The sequence below is a fragment of the Echeneis naucrates genome, chromosome 6, assembly GCF_900963305.1.
Source record: "Echeneis naucrates chromosome 6, fEcheNa1.1, whole genome shotgun sequence".
In the NCBI taxonomy this organism is placed as follows: Eukaryota; Metazoa; Chordata; class Actinopteri; order Carangiformes; family Echeneidae; genus Echeneis; species Echeneis naucrates.
In genome coordinates this window covers 773,888-792,797 of record NC_042516.1, presented here as the reverse complement: position 1 = coordinate 792,797, position 18,910 = coordinate 773,888, and the positions used below count along the sequence as shown (strand labels likewise).

Here is an 18,910-nt window from a genome sequence, read left to right as displayed (position 1 = left end):
AGAAGTACATAGTATATTATATATATATAGTATACTATATAGTATATAGAGTATATAGAATATGTGTCTGGACTGTGTGCCATGATGAAGCCACTTTAACAGATGATGTTGTACGCTAATTAGCATATTCACAACGGTTTAGTTTGTATCGGTTTACTGCTCCCCTGTTCACATATTTTAATACAGATGAAATCAGAACAGAGCCATTCTTTTTTGCATGTTTCTTGTGTCGTCATGACAACAGTTTGAAATATACTGTGGCCTTGAGTCTTCAACACACTGCAACACATGCAAACAGACAAATGCAGAAAAACATACTCATCAAATGTTTTGCACATGCGCTGCAAATACACAACCAAATGCACAAACACACTTGTTCAATGCTTTGAACCTCAAAAGCTACAAATCATTGAAGTACAAAAGTGGTCATTGTCCAAGATGCATCACTTTTTATATTACCAAGAAAGACTTCCACTGTAAGGCAGCACGGTGGCATCGTCATCAGTGCTGTTGCCTCACAATAAGAAGGTCATGGATTCCCTGGCCTGGGGCCTTCCTCTGCGGAGTTTACATGCTCTCATGTTCTCCCTGTGGTTTGCGTGGGTTTCCTTCGAGTACTCCTCCCACGGTCCGAAAATGTGCATGTTTAGAATAATTGGTGACTCTAAACTGTCCGTAGGTCTGAGTGTGAGTGTGAGTGGTTGTTTGTCTCTGTCTGTCTTTGTGTGTTGGCCCTGTGATGAACTGGTGACCTGCCCATGGTGTACTCCGTCCTCACCCAATGTGAGCAGGGATTGGCTCCAGCAGCCCCCGCCCCCCGCCCACAATCTGGAAATGGATAAGCAGTAGAAGATGAATGAATGAAATTTGTTTGTGGTGTGTGTAGTGTTGCATATTTTCAGCACATGTGGTGTCAGAAAGATGATTTCTGAATTTGTTTGTTGATGTCTGGTTGCATGTTTTGAGCTCTCAGGGCCGCCATAGAGAAATAACAGCCTGAACAAACTCCTATGTTGCTCTGAAAAACAGCGCACTATATTTAAATTAAGACAGCAGTTTACCAATAACAGCAAATGCCATCAACAAATTCAGATGTGAGCAAGTCACTTAATGTGAAGAGTTGGAAAAACAGGATGTATAATTGTTAATGATCCAATTAATGATGTTCAATAAATAACATTGTATAGCCCTGCTTAATACAGTGACTTTGAAAAATGTATGTAGTTAATTAGAAGCTTAGTTTTTTCTCACTTAATGCTGACACTTTCTGCATTCTCTCTTTGGACTTGCTCCTGCTATAATGTTTCTGCGTGGTGCTTCATGACTTTCAGTTAAAGTGAATAAAATGATCATCTTGATGCATCTGGATTAAAGCTGCAGAGTGACATTTTATATATACAGTTTATCGCTGAGCAATAAATAGCTCATGATGCAGTGCCTACTCAGCAGCCAATATGATAAATTGATTATTTATGATTGGATGAAGTCATTCATAATCTACAGCCTGATTATATTATATTTGCATTATTCATACACATCAATGAATTCATATATAAATAATATTTTTAACACTGTACAGTTTAACAGAAGCACAGAGTCAATAGAGGATTTCCTTCTACATCAGAGCTGTTAATGAAACGTGAATGAAATAGGCTGCAGGGTCAGGGATCCAGTGCAGCATGTAAACTCTTTTTTGCTGGCTATGCATCTGACGTGATCCTCTTACACGTCAGGTTTGCCATGAAGTGTAGGTTGTATGTTCCTTAACAGGGATCCCAACAGGGATCACCACAGCAAGTCAGCTGCGATGTGCATGACTGATTTGGCTGCAGTTTTACACCAGAAGCCCTTCCTGACTTAACCCTCCCATTTACCCGGGCTTGGGACTGGCACAAGAGTACCACTAGTAGGCGCCTTCTGGCTGGGGTTTCTCGTCTGGGATTCAAACCCAGGTCTCCTGCATACCTGGCAGGAACACTCCACCATATTAACGAGGCATATACTGTAATTTCCGGACTATAGAGCGCACCTGAATATAAGCCGCACCCGCTAAATGTAAAGAGAAAAAACTGTTTTGTACATATATAGGCCGCAGGTGTTGGAAATGGCATATGGCAGGAAAAACAGAAAGATTTTGCCTTTTCGCCAGAGCGATCGACTTTAACTTGAAAGTTGCATCATATGCATTGCTTTGTGTGTTTTCCATGATAAGGGTGTGTGCATGAAGAATTTAGTGTGGGTGCATTTAATCTAATTCAAACAATTTCATTAGTCCACTGTGACCTGTTCGGTCATTTCATTGGTCTGATGTGACGCTAAATGTATTGGCGGCATGAAGATCCGTACCCGGTATGTATACAGTAATTGCCCCCCCCCCCCAAAAAAAAAAATAACCTGCTGATATGGTGGTAATACCTGAATAAGTAGACACTACCTATGTGGATGGAAGCAGCAGACTGCTCACATCTCTCTTTCAGTGATGTGATCATCTATGACATTTTGAGGGCGTTGACTGTTTTGTTGTGACATCAAAGTTCCAGAAGTCCTGACAGATAGCATTAAGCCTCAGTTTCTGAATATAGGCTGGCAGCATTTTTCTGTGGACTGAGACCTTTGATACTTACACTGTATCAATAACAAACCTAGACCAAGTTTGTTGATGAAAAAGGACATGGGGGTCTAGCGTTATGTAATGTGGTTCCTTTAAAATATGCTAATATAAAATCTGTTACTTAAGTTAAAAGAAAAATGACAAATGTGCTGTAATATTTTTTTCAGTTAAACACACTGAAGAGCTGGGGCTGATTCCTTCTAGTTTAGGCTGTTTGCTATAAGTCAAAGGCTGTAGGTTTATTGAGCATTTCTCTCGGAGTCACTTGCAGGCTGTTAAGAAGGTGCTGCATGGTCTGACTTTTTGCATTAGGAAAAATACATTTCAGTGATACATCATGGTGTTAGGTGAGATTTGGGATTATTTGGGATCTTAAAGAACACAGCTGGATGTATTTTATTGTCTTGTTTTGTGGCATCTTAAAGTTGGATTGATTGTTTCAGGCCAGACTTTATATTTCAGTCAGTAGAGTGCATCTTCAGTTAGCTTAACTCAGATCACATTCACATACATCATCCCGTAGTTGCATCACTGTAGCCTCAGCTGCTAGCTGCCACTGCTGCTGCTGCTGCTGCTGCTGCTGCTGCAGACACTGCTTGTTTCCTTAAACTCCTCTGGGCTGTACCATTTCAGCTGAGCAGGGGTCCTCTAGGGTTTCAGGATTTCCTCGCAGACAGCCTTTTTCACTTCCATCTGCTGCAGCGCACCCATTCCGAACTGCCCTGCCCCCCTGTTCTCCCCTCCTTGTCCCTTAGGAACTATAGTCTCACAATCTGTCAGAGCTGTTGGCCAGAAACAACACAGCTTCTTAATACCCTCCTCTGCTTCGGATTTCACCCCTCTCCCCACCCCTTCTTCCCCCCTGCTTGTAGTACAATCTCATCATTTCCAGCTTGCGAAGGGAGCGGAAGAGAGGAAGAGAGAGTGAGAGAGAAAAAGAGAGAGAGAGATGTTTTGAGCTGGTTTGCAGGGAGAGCGGTTGGCCTGAATGCGTTCTGTCTGCTCTTCAGAGATATCCAGGTGAGCTGTAAGAGGGAGACTGAGATTGGCGCTTATTCTGTCCTGCATCCCTTGTCATTGCCCCCGCACCCCCATCTTCTTCTGCTTCGGATGCATTGGTGAGAGTGTGTGTGTGCTTAGCATGAATAGTATTCCCCAGACACACCAGACACACAAAATACGGTATGAGGTGTTTTGCAGATGTGCAAACATGTTGGCATACATGCCTTTATGGGGGCAGAAACGGGTTATTGCTACGTGCATTTGTTTTGTGTATGAGTGTATATGTTGTGTTTCTTATTTTGGGGGAGGGTCAGGGTGTGATGATGAGTTCTCGTGCTAACATGACAGCTTGAAAAGTGGATGGACCACCTGAGTCTCGGTGAAGCTCAGTGGGGAGGATGTCACACGAGACTGTGGGGATAGGAAGGAAGTAGCGGGAAGAAGGAGAAGTGTGTCTGTGTCTGTTTGTGTGTGTGTGTGTGTCTGTGTGTTTTTCTGCAGTTTTTGCAACAAAGTCTCAGTCTCCTGCCATCACCCCTCCACCAACACAGCCACTACCACCATCTCCTCTGTGCTAATAGGTAGCATTTCCGTTGTGGTGCTGAAATGGGTGCTGATGTTTACTGGTCTAATGGACGGAATGCTCTGCTGCATTTCTGCTCACTCTACAATATGTCATCCCACTCCGGGCAATTTTGCAATACACTTGTCTTCTCTGAGCACTGAGGGATGGAATGTGGGCACTGTAGGGAAGACGAGGCGGAAAGAGAGAGAAAGAGACAGGGGCAGGCCATTTACCATCTGTGGCAGCCTTAACGTAGACGTGTAGCGAAGCTTTCTGCAGGGCCATATGCAGCTCCTTGGAAAGACAGCAGGCAAAGCGGTGTGAAGAAAAAAAGATAGAGGAAGAAAGAGGAAGGAGGGCTGAAAGAGGAGGAGTGGAGTATAAGGATCTCATGTGTTTGAGAGAGGATAAGTGTTGTCTGGATACCGGGCAAGTCTAGAGTAGTGTCATCTTAATAGAGGAACACTAAGGTCTGAGTGACCCGAGCATCCAGTACTCAACTACGTCAATAACAAAAGCAACATTATCACCCATGTCTTGAAACTGATTATTTTTCTTTTATTTAGTCCAGTCGGCACATTTGAGGTGGTTACCACTGGGGTCTGGAAAGTCTCAGTCAGAATTTGCATGTGACAGTTGGCCACACAAGTATTTTGGGTTCAGTATACTTTGGTGTTGTTCAACGATATTTTCAGGTAACCATGTACCTGCTGGCAGGACAGTCACAGCATCCCACCTGTTCTGTTGAGGCCTGGGATTGAGAATGCAGTCTGTGTGAGGCATTTGTCATAGTTTTGTGAATCTGTCTTACATTTCATTTACATCGCTGGCTAAGGACAGTACCCCATCATTAACCTGAGAATATGGTGGTTTTCTTCACGCTTCTACCGCTAAAAAATGGGCCATTAACTGAAGGATTTCTGTTTCAGCTTTTATTTAGAACAACTAGTTTTGATAGTTATTGATGCAGGTAAGGGTTTTTGAAAACAATGATTCCCAAAGTCCATGATTCATGACTATCAACCAACACGTCCAGTGCCAAGGAACCGGGGGCTGCAGTGACTACAGCTTCCTTCAACGAGCACTGGGTTCCATTGGTAGGATCATGGCCAGTTGCACAAGAGGGCCAGTTTTTTTTTTTTTTTTTCCTGATGACATCTAAAGTGGAGCTTCTCCTTATCTGTGAATGTTAAAAGGTGAATGAATCTCAAATGGTACCCTCTCACAATGCTCCCCCATTGAAAGGACTGGCAGAAGAAAACAAGACAAGAAAAAGAAATTAGTCAATGGAGGAAATGAGACGCAGTGCTCAGCAGACGCTTGGTGAACGATTTGTCAAATCTCTGATCAATGGGCATGAAATACTAACCCTAACCCTTCACCAATAATTGACTGGAAAGATCTCAAAGCATAAATCTGCAGAAAATTAGGACAAGTAATAAATTGTGTACCGATCAAAAGTAAAGTGCAAAATCAATTCCTGATCATTAAGTTTGCCCACTGGGTGTGTCACATAACACTACTGTGGCACATACTCATCCTCCACATTGTCATTAATCATTCGGAACTGCTGCATTTAAGATAAGATCAGTGTCCCCATTACTTTTTCCTTAGTTTGGTTGCTAAAGTCTTGGTTTGACTTCAAGTCATTTTTTTAAGTACAACACTGAGATAATAAGAAAACCTTAAGTACTTGTGGTGGACATGGAAAGGAAACTTTTTTTTTTTTTTTTCAAGAAAATCTTGATTCAAGATGTTTTGTGCAAATGGTCTAAGACAGGACTTGTTTTTCAGTTGCTCTTAAAAGGTTGGAACTACCAACCAAAACACTTCCCCGTAACCGAATTTCAGAGTCCAAGTTCAGTCAGTTTGGCTGGAAATTTTCCAGCATTTTGTGAAACCAAGCTGCGTGATATTGACTGGCTTTGTAAGTAAGCAAGGGAAGCAAAGGAGGGAAAGTGAAGTGAAGCAGAGGTTTCTCTTGTGCTGTCGTTGAACCACCACTTTGTCCTCCATGTGGTGTGCCCCTCATTTTGTTTTGATGTAACCACCGATACCTGTGCGTCAAACTGATTCAGAGCTGTAGTGCTGCCTGTGTTACAGTACAAATCCTGCATATAGGCTTCTGACACAAACAATGCTTCTTATTCAATACTTCAGAGATGGAGTGAGTGGCATGTGTTGTGACTCATATCGATGAAGGTGTTGAGGTGTGAAGGTGTTTGCTTAAGTGGCACTCATGTTAATGAGTCAGCAGTCAATATCCAATTACATATGAAATTCACATCCAGTTCATGCCATATTGATATGCTGATTTCAAATGGACGTGATGCCCTCACTGTTATGAAAGATCTCAGCATGACACAAGGGAAGAATATTTAAATCACGGTACTACATTGAAACACCATTCAACCTGGCAAGCTAACCGCTGTCAAAACATTCATTAGCTCTATACGCTTGTGACGCAGCCGAAAGAATAGTTCTCCCAGTTATTTTTCCACTATGATCCAGATGGAAATGTTTCAAAAGAGGGGGGTGGATTATGATGAATTTTTTCCTCCAGCACTATCAGGAGGCTAAAATATTTAGTTATCCCATGTCATATTTCAGCATTTAGATGGTGGTAAAAGTTTTTGGCCCAACAGGTTGATTCTCACACTTGTGATTCTCTGACTTTTCTCATTATTTTTCACTAACAATTGCTCTGATTGCTGTGGATACTTTCACCATGGATATTTCTAAATCGTTTAAATTACATGAGCCTAAATCAATCAAAAGCCTCTTCTTATTTTAAGAACTCCACCTTCTCAGTCATGTTATTCAGCATTTGAAAACACCTGCATAATCTCAGAAAAAAACAATAAGATGTTTCTGAAACTACTGTCTCCACAGGAGTTTTAATCTGATTGTCTGATGGGCTCATCAAAGTTACCTCAATGTAGGCAGAAAGGAAGTTTTTCCTTGCCACTGTCACCAAGTGCTTGCTCATCGGGGGATCTGTTGGTCTCTTTAAATAATTTTATAAAGAGTTTGGTCTTGACCTGCTCTATATGTAAAGTGTGTTGATGTAACTTTGTTATGATTTAGCGCTATACAAATAAATCTGATTTGACTTGATTTGAAAGCAGAAAAAAAATAGAAAGCTGCAAAAGCAAAATGTGTCAGCCTAACTAAATGCTATCATGTTATACTGGCAGTGTAGGATCCAGTTAGATCCATATGGAGACTTCATCCCCAGTGGTCTGCTTCTGGTGAACTCTGAGTTAGGTTTTGTTGCTCTGCAAGTCATGATGATAGGAGCAAAAGGAAAAGTGTAGTGACAAAGTCCATGTCAGAAGGAGGTTAGAAGGTACATTAAAGACATAGAAGACAACAGGAATATGTCACAGGACATCTTGATGGACCTAGCCATGACTATTCAATATTGAATTTATTGATTACTGACTTAAGCATCTGTGGTGCCATCGCTAAATGAAAAGTAAAGTTAGCATGCACATCTGACTTTACTTAAGTGGCAAGTGCAAGTCAGCTAAAAAATTTACACTGATGATGACATATAATTTTTCTGGTTGCCTGAACCTTATGGAGTTGCAATATTAAATCACTGGATCGCATCTTTCATGATATAGCAATCTGCGCAGATATATGTGATGTTAAACACTACCATTTCGGGATTGTTGAGAGTCTAATAATGTGGCTCTGTGATAAATACAGTGGCCAATGGCAATTTTATCTGCTGGACCAGCAGCACAGTGGATCGATGCTGCTAGTGAAACTTTAATTTGCTTCCTACCAGTAGAGAAGCTTAAAACAACAAAACAAAACACACAAACAACAAAAACATGGCATCAAATTAGCCTTAACTAACGAGAACTCATTTTCCTGCTTTTCGAGCTTAATGGTGTTGAGAAGCTGTAATAAATACTCAGAATAGGACTTGTCTTATGGGAGAGAACTTTTCTACCAGCACTTTTGCACGAGAACAAAGTCAAAAAGTTGCTCTGGTGAAGTTTGGACTATATTCCTGAGCTCCTATAAGTTTCACAGCTTTAGACCAGAGTGATGCTGCGGATGAGTTGAGGTAGAGGATGTCGAAGGGCTGCTGGGATGGAGTCCAACCATGCCACAGCCAGCCATTCTCCTGAGTGATTGTGTGCTCTCCTGAAGCCAGAACTGCTTGGAACTTATCCAGTTTAGTCATTTATAAGCCTGCATTTTCTATTCTGTAACATCTTAGTCAAAGGCAATGGCTGGTTGTGCTAATCAGGAGGTAGACAGTCTGGCCAGAAAATTCCTCCTTCAAATATGTTGCTGAACTTGAGCGACCTCTTTCAGGATGTTATTTGTGAACAAAGAATCTGTGTGGTTCTGGTCACTGAGTTTGAGCTGTGTTTAGAATTACTGGTGGAGATACACATGGGAGCAATCTGCCAGACTCTAAAAGCAGTGACACAGTTATATGTACACACAATATGGATATGATAAATATGGTATGAAAACCTGCCGAGTCATGGTCCAGCTCGTCATCATCACAAAACAAAACATCAGACCGAAGTTTCACGATTCAGCCAGTGAATATCACAGCAGAAGACTCACCTTATCAGTTTCCACATACAGGAATGGTCCCCTTTGGCTTCACCTTTTCAAGGTTTAAAATGAATCAGGCTTTTTGGTCATTCGACATGTTTGAGGATAAAATAAATAAACACTTTTGACAATCAGCTCATGTTGTACAATGTTTTTGTGTATAAATATACATTTTTAAACAAAAAACTGAGATATTTTTCAAAGGTATTTTTCTCCTGTAGCTGTATTTATGAATTAAAGCTTCAATTTAATCCATCAGATTTCTTGAACTTCGATTGAAAATACATCTTGGTTTATTTTCATAAAATTTTCAACTTTTCTAAAATGTGTAACATTTTTGATATATTTCTCTTCTATAGAGATATTTAGGCTTAAAATTGCGCTGCTTGATTTTCCGCGTGCTTGCCTCAGGTGTGCCAATCTGTACAGCACATCAATGATAATGCGAGGTAGAAAATGATTTTCTTTCCTAATTGAAAATCAACATCTGGCTAGACCTGAGATGCATTTCATTCTTTAGATTTATTGTCTGGCCACTGTGAGAGACTGAACCAAAAATTGGTCACTGGACAAAGTTCTCCTATTTGGTCCTATTTGAATAATGTTGAGCTGAAAATATAATACTGACCTTTCCTTCATTTTATCGGTCGTTGGTGCTGTTGTACTGTGTGTACATACACACTACTGTAATGAAAATGACTTTATCCGGGGCATCGTTTGGCTGTTAGAATATTTTAGCCCTCTTCATATGATAATTAAGACTCATCCTCAATCTCTTAAGGCTGGTGTTCAAAATGATGTTGAGCCTCAGCAGCGGAGTACCAAAATGGAGTAATATATTTTACTTAGCTCTTGCAGTTAATGAGAGTGACTCGCAGAGAGGAGTCACATTGACTTTGACAGGAAGCCAACAGAACTCAAGGAAATGGAAAGTAGGTGGGGATGTCAAAAATCAAACAGTGTTTCATATTGCAAATGTACCTAAAATATATGAAAACTCAAAAATCATTTTATGTACATATATGGAGACACAACTGGTCACACAAACCTTAAAGGCCATGGACTGAATGCATTTTTTTTTTTTTTTTTTGTTCTGCCTTGCGACACTTTGAAGGTTCTATAAATGACTGTGACAGACACTAGATGTTGCACTACACAACCAGTCCAACTCCATTCCGATTCTCATTTTAAGTAATCAAAGTGTTCTCCTTCAAAATTCAGTTTCTCACAATAGAACACCCTCATTGGACATGTCTCCAGAAGTTATATTCCACTGCACCCGTCCTTATTGGCTGGCAGATGTGACATATGCTCCCTGAAGGAGGGACATCCTCCTGCTTATAAGAGCCCCACAGTGTCTTTTCCAAAAAAAATTACAAGACAGTCAACAAAAAGCACAGCTGATTGTTGTTACCTCATGCAGAAAAAAAAGGCACTAGTCAAAACCATTGGCACATGCTAACATTGCCATGATATGCTTGGTAGTGATGCTAATGTTAACATAACATAAATAACAGCTAATTAGCTGACGGTGATGCAGCTGGTAAAGACAGTGATGGAGCTGGTAAAGACAGTGATGGAGCTGGTAAAGACAGTGATGCAGCTGGTAAAGACGGTGATGGCGGTGGTAAAGACGGTGATGGAGCTGGTAAAGACAGTGATGGAGCTGGTAAAGACGGTGATGGCGGTGGTAAAGACGGTGATGGAGCTGGTAAAGACGGTGATGGAGCTGGTAAAGACGGTGATGGAGCTGGTAAAGACGGTGATGCAGCTGGTAAAGACAGTGATGGAGCTGGTAAAGACGGTGATGCAGCTGGTAAAGACGGTGATGCAGCTGGTAAAGACGGTGATGGAGCTGGTAAAGACGGTGATGGAGCTGGTAAAGACGGTGATGCAGCTGGTAAAGACAGTGATGGAGCTGGTAAAGACAGTGATGGAGCTGGTAAAGACGGTGATGCAGCTGGTAAAGACGGTGATGGAGCTGGTAAAGACGGTGATGGAGCTGGTAAAGACGGTGATGCAGCTGGTAAAGACGGTGATGGCGGTGGTAAAGACGGTGATGGAGCTGGTAAAGACGGTGATGGAGCTGGTAAAGACGGTGATGGAGCTGGTAAAGACGGTGATGCAGCTGGTAAAGACGGTGATGGAGCTGGTAAAGACGGTGATGGCGGTGGTAAAGACGGTGATGGAGCTGGTAAAGACGGTGATGGAGCTGGTAAAGACGGTGATGGAGCTGGTAAAGACGGTGATGGCGGTGGTAAAGACGGTGATGGAGCTGGTAAAGACGGTGATGGAGCTGGTAAAGACGGTGATGCAGCTGGTAAAGACGGTGATGGCGGTGGTAAAGACGGTGATGGAGCTGGTAAAGACGGTGATGCAGCTGGTAAAGACGGTGATGGAGCTGGTAAAGACGGTGATGGAGCTGGTAAAAACGGTGATGCAGCTGGTAAAGACGGTGATGGCGGTGGTAAAGACGGTGATGGAGCTGGTAAAGACGGTGATGGAGCTGGTAAAGACGGTGATGGCGGTGGTAAAGACGGTGATGGAGCTGGTAAAGACGGTGATGCAGCTGGTAAAGACGGTGATGCAGCTGGTAAAGACGGTGATGGAGCTGGTAAAAACGGTGATGCAGCTGGTAAAGACGGTGATGCAGCTGGTAAAGACGGTGATGGAGCTGGTAAAGACGGTGATGCAGCTGGTAAAGACGGTGATGCAGCTGGTAAAGACGGTGATGGAGCTGGTAAAGACGGTGATGGAGCTGGTAAAGACGGTGATGCAGCTGGTAAAGACGGTGATGCAGCTGGTAAAGACGGTGATGGAGCTGGTAAAGACGGTGATGGAGCTGGTAAAGACGGTGATGCAGCTGGTAAAGACGGTGATGGAGCTGGTAAAAACGGTGATGGAGCTGGTAAAGACGGTGATGGAGCTGGTAAAGATGATAGAACAGGAAAAGACAGACAGTAGTAAAAGATTTTTTTGATTGTGCAGCAGCTGTGCCTTCATCTGAGGCCTTTTTAGAGATTTCTTCAGGAAATTCTGGAAGGTGGCCATGTCACATGTGGTTAGTGTCTCACCTGTGTGCTTATGAACACACATATTTGTTCTGTGAACCAAAGCAAGGAACAGAGAAGCTAAAATTACAACACACAAGGGGGTTCAGATGCTGAGGACACAGTTCTGTATTACATAGAAAATACTTTGGTGCTGTAGTGTTTTTTAAATGAATTCACCGCTGACAGTTTGTGAGAAGTAGCCGAAGTGGTGTGTGATGAACGAAAAAATTCGAACTTTGTATTTGTTTTTTAATCTGTGGAGTGATCTGCCAAAAAAGGACAGCTGCTTATTTCTGTTGGTTTCACATGTTGTTTAACCACCCATATTTTTATACATTGATTGTTGATTGGCTTGGTGTTCCAAGGCTTGGCTAAGAGTGACATTTAGCAGCTGCAGAGCAGAGACCAAAACAGAGCCTAAAGGCGCTCTGTATCCCTTCAGATTCAATTAGCACTAGCTAACATGTGCTCCCATTGTTATCAACTGTACATCAGCGGTCTGAGATGGACCATCTGTGATTCTGACGTGTGAGCTTAACCGTAAGTCAGGCGTTCTCCTGTTATACTGAATTTTGATTGCTTGGTTCATGGGGCTTTCACTCGTGTACAGTTCAAATCTCTGTCAAAAGGTTCTGGCCAAGGCATTGCACAAAAGACTGCTGTGTTTGAGGAGGAACCAGATATTTTTATCATACACACACACACACAGGCACACAGTTTTGTCTGTCATTGAGAAACACTGAAACACAGGCCTGTGCTCTACAGAGGGTGCTGTTGGTAGAGAGGAGGATGAGGTGTTTTTTCCAGTCTCCCCCCTGATGTATCGTCTCACTTATCTTGAGCCCAGAACTAAGAGCCAAGGAAAGTCGATAGCCTTACTTTGTCTTTCTGAAACGGTGATGCGTTCATCCAGTGGGTGAGTCCCAGATGTGGCCATGTTAACATGGTTGACAGAGTTGAGTGAGCGGAGCAGATAAGTAGGCTTTATGGCCGATTGGTCTTTTATGGCCTCTACTTCTGTGCATTAGCCTGGGTCTGCCCACTGTGTTACTGCCTACCTTTTCCATTAGCCATTCATATGACAACCCTGAGATAAGATAAATCTTAAATGATCCCTATGGGATAATGGGGTCACTGCCGCAGCCGAGAGTAAATCAGATAGGAAAATGCAGTTTATCACAGATTGTTTATGTGTTCATGTGTGTACTGGCAGAGAGTGGGTTCATGATTAAAGAAGCTGTCCTTCAACCAGAATCAATATGGTGTAATTGCCTCCGCACTGAGATTTTCCTGTGTTGGTGGAGCATCCCATCCTCACAAGCGGAGGAAAGCTTAATTTCTCAGGTCATCCACAGAATACCTCCTACCTTGCACCTTTAGTCACTAAATGGTCCCATCTGTTTTCCAGATGGATGCTAACGTTAGAGTTGTGAATATATGGAAACCTCTGGCATAATGCAAGCTTCAAGGAAGCTTTAAATTTTAGTAAGACTGAGACTTGTGGTGCATTCAATGACATTTCATAGCAGTGTGGATTCTGACTCATTATTTTGAGAACCTGCTCTGATTCCCTATCAGATGGACTATTTGCTTCTGTGCTTTTTTTTAAACATGTCTTGTTTTGGCATTATATTTTTCCATGCAGTCTCATCGTAGCACCACTGATGTAATGGCCCTGTTTGCTTTGGGGATATTTAGGAGTCAGTTGCTGTATGTATCATTTTGGCTCTATCTATCTATCCATTGTTCATGTTAAATGTTCACATTAAAATATTGATCTGTGTAGCTGTAGCATGTAAACTTAGATGATAGCCAACATTTTGATAGAATCCTCAATTTAACATGAAATATGCAACATCATATTTTTGGTAGGAAATTTGTCAACATTTGAGATCATCAAATGTTGGCCCCAAGTTTATTACCATGTAAACACTATACTGCTACCAGTTGTTTCAAAGTACTAGCTGATTGTTTTGAGCGTGTTTGTTTACACATCCACAGATACACAATATCCAGGAAGCTGTCATGACAACTAAGCAAGCAAGGTACATGTAAGTATCCAGTACAGCTCAAGTGTATCCTGCTCACAGTGGAGGGGTGTGAATTCAAATTTGGATTTAATTTGGATGATATAATCTTTCCACATGGTCCTGGGTCCACCCCGAGGTGTCCTCCCAGTTACAGAAGATGTGCCAGGAGCACCTCCCTAGGGAGACGCCCAGGTGCCATCCTTATCAGATTCCTGAATCACCTCAATGTCTGCTTTATGCACAAAAGAGCAACAGCTCCTGGATGACCGAGCATCTCACCCTATCTCTAAGGGAGACCCCAGCCACCCTGGGGAGAAAACCCATCTCAGCTGCTTGTATCCACAATTTTGTGTCACCTTTGGCACATGCTAACATTGTCACCTTTGATCATTATGTTGCTCATGACCAAAGGTGAGGGGAGGAATGAAGGGAGACTGGTATATTGAGAGCTTTGCTTTCTGGCTCAGCTCCCTTTTTGTGACAATGGTGGGGTACAGCGAAAGCAGTACCGCACCAACTGTCCCGATTCTCCAGAGTTCCCTCACTCGTGAACAAGACCCTGACCTATTTTGAGCACCTTCACAGGACTCATTCCCCACCTGGAGTCGGCAATCCATCGGGTTCTGACAGTCTGAAGTGTCAGTCAGTCTTTTTAGAGGATGTGTCACTAGTTTGTACCCGTACCAATTAAAAAACACAGATTATTATACATAGTCGGCATCTCAGCAGCAACTTTAGCTGACGTACTTATTGTGTGTAAAATAATTTAATGCTAATTTTTGCTGCTTTTATAGACTTCACAATAACAGTATAAGAATAGCCTGCTATTGTTGAATACCTGAGGCCTTTCTGTGCAGAGTTTGCATGTTCTCCTCGTGTCTGTGTGGGTTTCCTCCAGATACTTCTGTTTCCTCCCACCATCCAAAGACATCATGTTTGGGTTAATTGGTGACTCTAAATAGTCTGTAGGTCAGAATGTGAGTGTGAGTGGTTGTTGGTCTCTGTCTGTCTCTGTGTGTTGACCCTGTGATGGAATGGCAACCTGTCTTTGTGTGTACCCCCCTGCCCCCCCCCTCCCTCAACGTGAGCTGGGATTGGCTCCAGCAGTAAAAGATAAATGAATGATGTTAGCATAAACAGGTTATTGTGACTTCTATGAACATTGTGTGTGGCTTATGCTTGACCAGTTCATAGTAGCAGTTCACAGACAGAGTATTGTTTCAGGGCATGAACAGGTTACAAATCAGGGTGGACCTGTTGCTCCAATTGCTGTTATTAAGTTTAATGTCAGACCTTCATCCTGGGAAAGTCAATTTTCTACAGTACCTTCAGTACCATTTTTACTGTAGAACAGAGAATTAGTATCATCCAAGTGTTGACCTAAGACCCTTCATCCTCATATAGGGAAATGACATTTTCGGTTCTCTTTTCCATTTTATCTAATTTGGCTCAATTTAAACCAGTGAGCCTAATTTGTGGACTCTTGTGTCATCTTGTGGTCTACAAAGATGACTGGGAGTAGATCTGGCAAAATATCATGTAAATTCAACACTATAATCTGAACAGCATTTTGAAGTTTAGAGCTTTGACAATTTCAGAGTTTTTTTGAAAATTTAAATAAAAAAAAAAAAACTGTGTACATTCGAAAAGAAATCTGAAGGTCACAGATACCCTGGGATCTGTGATTGCCCTGGGATTGTGCTATATTTCCATTATCAGCACCTGCTAGCCATAGGGATCCTACTATTAACCGGTTTTACCCTTAAACGTTATTTAAACTGTCAAAATTATTCAACCGTAGTGCCGTAGTGACTCAGTAATACAGAGATTAAAAAAAGAAAAACCAAGTGATTATGCTTACCAAAAAAAGAGGGGCGTCAATGGTAAAGGACTGTTTAGCAAACTGCCCTGCAGCCAGAAAAAAATGCTCTCAGCAAAAGGCCCTGGAATGCAGAGAGGTTTTTGCTTGTTCTTTTTCCTAAGGGACAGAGTAAAAGTTGGTGCCTATGCCAGCTAAATTGCATATGAAGCTCACGCTGCTGGAGGAACAAAGGCGGATGGAGCTAGCAATTTTTATCCATCCAAAAACAGATGAAATGGTTAGTGTGGGAGCATCTCTGTTATAAAAATGATGACGGAGGTCGCTTAGGATGACGGCCACAAAATGTGACGAACCTGCATCAAAAACGCTGCAGCCAACACATCAAATTTATTAAAACATCTACCCGATCACCATCCAGAGACACTCACAATTAGGTACACAACAGGTTCACAACTTCACTACAAAGGTATGTGGTTTATGACAAGTATGTTTGCGCGTGCATGCATGTGTTAAATAAATTGTTAAAATCGAATAAATATTTCAGGAACAACACCATCCAAATCCATAATAAGTGTGTTCATTGTAAAACCGTGGCTATACTTCTCACTATAATCGTCCCATCCCTAGTTAGCCATCCAATGTGTACCACGTGTGTATCCAATAAGGGTGGTGGTGTTAAAATGCTAGATACATGAAAGGAAAAAGCTGCATACATGTTAAGCTGTTTAGCCTTATGGGATTTTAGGGATGTATGGGGGGTCAGTCTCCATGATCATGGTGTCAGTGCTTTGTGTCAGGTGGTCCTTGGTCTGAAAAGAAATGTCACCACACCCCTGGGCATAAACACAGCTGGATCCACACATAGACCAGACATTATTCTTGAGTTGAGGTGCAAGAATAATGAAAAAGCACTAAAAGGCCTGCGCTTGCTTCAATGCCTTCCATTCCTTCAACACAATGCGATGAAGGAAAAAAAGCACAGCCTAATGATGCTGCGTGGTCCTCCTGTATCTAGGCAACACAGCACGTCTGAAAGGCGTTTCATGGTTTCGACTCTTATGACAGCTCTTTCCTTGTTTTTGCTGTGTCAGAAAGAGGCAAAACAGATGATGCAAGAGAGATTATGAATGTCAGATTTGATAATGAATTTCTTCAATGAATCCAGGTATTCAAAGACATAGAACTAGACAATAGTCATAGGCCTCGCACAGCACTAAAGATGCAGCTGTGACACACCGCAGGATTACTATAGGATTATTCAGGTCGATCCTAATGAAAAATTTGAAATACTCCACCAAAGCTACAAAGATCAACCTTATTGGGACAGTCTGGGGGCCTTTTGACACCATCATCCTGTTGAAACGAGCATCTATACAACTGTGAATATGTTGAGTATGTTACGGAAATGACGTTTGTGTGCATGCAAAGAGAAAACTGCAACCAAGCACAGATGTGTTTTTAACACTAATGAGGACTAACGATGAGGCACAGGGAGGGTGTCATATTCCAAATGGAGCGTAGATGGAAGAACAGAAACACACTTTTATAACCATTTCGTTCACAAAGACTGTTTCTAGGAAACTCACACACACAAAGAGCAGGACATCTGTGCATGCCATTAGGCTAAGAAAGATGGACTAGATGAAAGTAACTGTCATGTCCTGGGACTCTGTTGTCTTGTCAATGTTGTCTCATCATTTCCTGTTTTATTTTGAAATTCCAACTCTCCTTGTGTTTCAGTTTGCTTGCCCTTCCTCTTGTACCAGACTGATTGCATTTCTCTGTCCTGACTGTGTTCACCTGCTCCCCATTACTTTGTCGATATATATAGTCGACATCTTTCTTTGTCCTGTGCTGTAGAAATAAGCCATCTCACATTAAGCCCATGTCCTTTGCCTTGTCTAGTTTCATGATTTATGTTGATCCTTTGATCCTTTTGTCAAGCTTTGCCTTGTAATTTTTTTTGCTACCTTGTTTAGTTTTCTCCAAGCATTGTCTTGTGCCTTTTGCTTTTAATTGTGTAGCAATTTTCAAGAATTTGCTTGCTCCATTTGTCTCTACTTTTGCTGTTCATTTCATACCAGTTTGTTTCCTGCAAGAGTGATTTTGAGTTAAACTTCGTAAATAAACATTTATTAATGTGATACTTTGTCTCACAAGTCATGCATTTGGTTTCAGATTCCTGCTGTCCTGCAGGAGTAAGTGTAGCTCACCATGCCCCACCTCTGCTGGTGAACTACGAACTGTGTTCAATAGTGATTCAAAGTGTTGCTTGAAACAAAACATACTAGTTTTAAATCATTGGTTCATTAATTTAAGTGTGGTAGCATCATGTAGGGTTTCAGTCACTCAAATCTCTCTGAAGTCTTTTTTTACAGCCTGTCAGACTCAGTGTTGACCCATCTTTAAGAACTTTGGCGACCTTTTTATTGCTCCGACATGTTGAACAGCTGATAGTTTATTGTGTGTATGCCTTTTTCGTCATGTATGTGCTGTTTTCAGTCCAGTTGCTTTCACTGAGGACATCATATTGCACCAGGATGGAATTCCTGTTTGTGACAGCTCAGCAGCCTTATTACCAAATTCCTCATCTTTTTATTCCTCACCAGTTTGATTTTCTGCCCAATTCTCATGCTCACTCACTTGAATATACATATATATATATATATATATATATTTTTTTTTTTTTTTTTTGGGAAACAGCATGGGGCCATGTGATTTATTGTTTTTATTTGTCAGACACATTTACAGAATACAGAATACAGAATTCTGTATTACAGCTCAACTCCATGAACTTCATGCAACAACATGTTCCTGCCTACACCCCCCCCCCCCCCCCTCCAATGCCTGCCTGCCTGTCTCTCTCTCTCTCTCTCTCTCTCTCTCTCTCTCTCTCTCTCAACCCAACCGGTCGAGGCAGATGGCCGCCCCCCCTGAGCCTGGTTCTGCTCGAGGTTTCTGCCTCTTAAAGGAAGTTTTTCCTTGCCACTGTCACCAAGTGCTTGCTCATCGGGGGATCTGTTGGGTCTCTTTAAATAAATTTATAAAGAGTTTGGTCTAGACCTGCTCTATATGTAAAGTGCCTTGATGTAACTTTGTTATGATTTGGCGCTATACAAATAAATCTGATTTGATTTGATTTGATTTGACATTTTAAAATTTATATCCCACATGAGATGAATTACCATTGAGGTTGCTCCCCAATTTAGGATAATGATATTAATAGTTTGATTTATTAAC

The 18,910-nt window shown here is 41.8% G+C and overlaps 1 protein-coding gene across 2 annotated transcripts in view; it reads left to right on the top strand.

Annotated features, from left to right (window-relative positions):
* Positions 1-18,910, top strand: part of cdk14 (cyclin dependent kinase 14) — a 167,653-nt gene that overhangs the window by 37,706 nt on the left and 111,037 nt on the right. The window contains exon 1 of one of the 2 annotated variants that reach the window (XM_029505327.1): positions 3,532-3,631. The exons of the other annotated variant lie outside the window; for it this stretch is intronic. The gene's annotated coding sequence lies outside the window, so the exon portion shown is untranslated. Of the gene's footprint in view, positions 1-3,531; positions 3,632-18,910 lie in introns of those variants that run through there. 2 annotated transcript variants of the gene reach the window in all.